Consider the following 4,057-nt stretch of genomic DNA (forward strand, 5'->3'; position numbering starts at 1 on the left):
ATGATTGTATCTTTTAGCATTAAGGTCCCTATACGTTGGAAGTAGAAACCATGAACGGCTAGCACTACACCCACAGGGACTGAGGGAATCCACATTCCTTTGGCCCCATTAGACTTTCATGTCCTATGTATGGATACTATAACCATGTGGATTGGTAGCACTCAGTAGTAATATGAGCACTGACTTCACTCAACCTTTGACTGAGGTCAAATATTTAAATAAAATGTCTTTTGGATCCCATTTTTGCACTTATTTTGGCATCACATGTTCTCTCCAAACATCCCTTTTAGTTATTAACAGAGTTAGTCAATGACTTCATCAGCATTGACAGTACTTCCTGTGATTGACCCGCCTACCTGTTGCTGTCCCACTAAAAACACTAAAGTAAGTCTTCCACCACAACCAGTGAGACGTGCAGTGAGTGAAAGCAGAGCGGATTTCTAACAGCAGTGAGAACAAGCGTCCAGGTAAATAATCAGCCGCTTACCTAGCAATGCTCCCTCCGCGGTGCTCTGCTGCCGTTTGACAGGCTGCACTTTCAGAGCCTGACAGAGCTTTGCCTTGTGGGCGGGGCCGGGGCGACACCTGGGCTCGTGCACTTCACCTGGCCGCCTGTTGGGAGCTGGTGTCCTGGAGGGAAAAGACGAGGGAAATGCTGTGGGAGGAGAAATACAAATCTCTGGCGGAAGTCGACAGAGAAAGTTTTAAGAAGCATGTGAACATCTCTCTCTCACACACACACACACCCACAAACACATACCATTTTTGGAGATGTAGTGCACCAGTGTCTCATGTTGTAACTTTGTCAGGAATGTTTGCCTCCCTTGTCCCTTGTGGCCTTTTGATTTCCTGTTCCTTTCATCGCTGATTTTTTTTATTTCATATTAAATATATTTAAGGAACAAACCATTACAAACAATAGACTGTGAAGTAACACGTCCCAGGGCCAAAAAAATGATAAAAACAAAGAGGAAGGAAGGAGTCACACACACACACGGGACCAAACCCCTGTGTAAGTTAGAGGTCTGTAGCACGCTCGCTGATGTCTTTGGTTTTTATTAAACATCATTCTCAACATGTATGCACCTTTTTTTTCCCCCACAAAGGATTTGAACACACCTTCCTAGTGTCCACCTCTGTACAGATATTCAGCCCCGTGAAGCTCGGACATCCTAGGGAACTAGCCGTGCATTTTTGGAGTAGTAGGAAGTTGTGGAATAAGTATTCTGATCCTTTACTAAAAGTATTAATATCACACTGTAAAAAGGCCAGTACCAAGTAAAAGTCCTGCATTGAAAATGCTACTTAAAGTGACTATATGTAACTTTTAAATGCTTCTGAAGCTGTGTAATGTTCCATCCGATGAGCATAAATTACCTGTAACAGCAAAACAGACTTACAGTGAAAAGAACCCCAGTATCTAAATAATATAGTTTGTGTTTAAGTCCGAGCTCTACTGCAAGGTTGTAAAATAGAGAGCACTCATTGTGATGGGTCACCGATTTTGGTGTAACACCCATAGACAGTTAGTATTAATTAATTTTAATAAATATACAGTCTAAGGTAACACCGGAAAAGCCTGTGTTGTCATTGTTTCCAGCCAGGTAAAGGGTAGGCATAACTGTAGTTTGCATGTTATTTTCGAAGTTATCTGCTATAGTTATGGCTGATCCTGGGGGAGCGCCATCACGGGAGAGAAGGAAGCTAAACGAAGAGCAACTAAACGGAAAGTAAAAGCCAACGGGCGCTACCAAGTTCTCTCAGGCTTCCAACAGATTGAGCCAGTTACGGGATTGTAAATGATTCAATACTGACCCCGAATTGGCCCTCCGGTATGTAACAGGTCTATTGATAAAATGTTAGAATGTGGTTGTACGTCAGTAGCCTACGTTAAATTGCGTCCCCCTTCCATTTAGCGCGGGCGCTTCATTCCCTTTAGTCCGCGTTTTCTTCTAGTTGTCAACTTGTACTAGTGTAAAGCCTTCGTGGTTTTCATGAAATGCGCTATCAAAATCTGAGTTATTATGACGTCTTCTGCTTCTTACTGCTTTAGCTTGTGACCCAGTGACAGTGAAACCTGGTTTAGCTCACGAGACATCCAAACTAGGTTAAGTTACCATTTGCAACACTTGAAATACAACGAAGCATTTGTAATATGTTTTCTTATTGTACGTGAATGATTATCCGTCTCCATGCAAAACATTCATCGCAATCATATGGCCTCGTAACGCTACCTCCTAGACCTTTACAACAGCGGATGTAGTAAAAACCCTACCGCTTTGGTCCAAATCAACACAAACTGAAAGTTACATAATATAGGAAAATGTAGGCCTACTTAATGTATTAAAAGTAAATTCACATTTTAGAAACTGTAAAAATACACACAAAAAAACAACAACAACAGGTCTGTCAATCAACTAAGTGCTGATCATTTCAGCCGGATTTGTACACCCTTATATTGTTGGGTAGTTTCATCTGTAATAGTACCTCATTGACAGACCTTCCTACACAGCACTGCAGAGGAGGGTCTGGCTAGTCCACACAGAATCCTGGGATGGGGGAAAAGCACACCGTTTTAACCAATCACGTTGTCTTGGGCGGCGCATCACAGGGGGTGAAACCCTAACCATTGCCCAATTCTACCAGCCTGGAAGGCGACGCTGGGGGCTTAAAACACCAAACACACTGATTACACTGTGGTACACCCAGGGCTTTAAATTAACACCTGCCAACCCGCCAAATGCATGTACAAATTTTACTTTGGCGGGTGACATTGTAAAGTCACTAGCCAATTTAATCCTACATTTCCCATGAACACTTATATTACGACGTGTTGTACAACTGTTGGCTGCAGACAGACTGACAGCTTCCATGTGATGTCTGGAGTCTCCTGTGGAGAGGACTGACCGCCGGTTGCTATGGAAGTGTCTGCTTTGTGTTGGGCAACCGTGACAACTACGCCTCACATTCCTCTGTGCTGGAGCCGGGAACACACCCGTTCGGCTGGTTACACTATGGACTTCATCATGTACACACACACACACACACACACCAATGCACACGCCTTCATGTGAGCTTTACAGCATGGATTGAGCCACAGGTAATAAACTTAATTCTGTAAAACTGTGGGTGTTACGAAGACATTTTTTCCATATTGACAACACACACTTATGTGTCCAAGACTCTGGAAAGAATTTCCATACCATCTCTTATTTTGAAATCCAGTTTCACCCACATTAATCTGAACATCTGTGAAACACACTAAATCACGCACAAACACACTTAATAGTCAAAATAGTTGCTAATTCATTTTTCTATCCATCTTTATAGAAGGCAATTGATATTTAAAGATCCATTAGAATACAATATTCCATGTGACTTTAACCCTCTGTTTTTCTGAGTCAAACCTTTTATTGAAAAACCTTTATCGATTTGGTCGTGTTTGGACACTTTTGTGGCTTTCCCTGATGTTTTAGTCAATTTTTGTCATTTTTCATTTCTTTTGACGTTTGTCAGTATTTGTTTTGCTTTTTTGGGCATTTTTGTCACTTTTTATAAGTTCTTTTGTCAATTGTTAAAACCACATAAAATTGACTAAAACACCCAAATTCAATGAAAGTAGTGGACTGATAATTTAGCCTGTTAGGAACCATCAATGTTATTTTTCGGGACATTTTGATTAAAAGGAAATCAAAATTTCTGATTTAGAATCTTTTTCACCCGAAGACATTTTTCACATCTTGAAATGCTTTATGTTATGGTATTATCAACTGGTATTGGTAACTTTTACCAATATGCACCTTTTGTTGTTGTTGTTATTCGAAATGGTTTTTACACCCCTGTATTAGTTTATTCTGCACAATAACATCAATACAATAAACTAAAGTAAGATAAAATAGAGATTGTGCGGGTGAGATTAGACCCCCTAGGGGCTTAGAGATAGAGATAGAGATTTATGGCGGTTTTCCACTGCGTGGTATCTACTCGCCTCGGGTCTACTCGCTTTTTTTGGTTTTCCATTACGAAAAAAAGTCCCTGGGACCTGCTACCAGGTACT

General features: G+C 41.1%; 1 protein-coding gene across 1 annotated transcript in view; it reads right to left on the reverse strand.

Annotated features, from left to right (window-relative positions):
* The window catches only part of LOC117959366 (cingulin-like protein 1), a 73,782-nt gene extending 73,200 nt beyond the window's left edge, over window positions 1-582 (reverse strand). The window contains exon 1 of the mRNA XM_034896458.1: window positions 486-582. The gene's annotated coding sequence lies outside the window, so the exon portion shown is untranslated. The remainder of the gene's footprint in view (window positions 1-485) is intronic.
* Between the last annotated feature and the right edge of the window lie 3,475 nt (window positions 583-4,057).

Source organism: Etheostoma cragini, chromosome 16, assembly GCF_013103735.1.
Source record: "Etheostoma cragini isolate CJK2018 chromosome 16, CSU_Ecrag_1.0, whole genome shotgun sequence".
In the NCBI taxonomy this organism is placed as follows: domain Eukaryota; kingdom Metazoa; phylum Chordata; class Actinopteri; order Perciformes; family Percidae; genus Etheostoma; species Etheostoma cragini.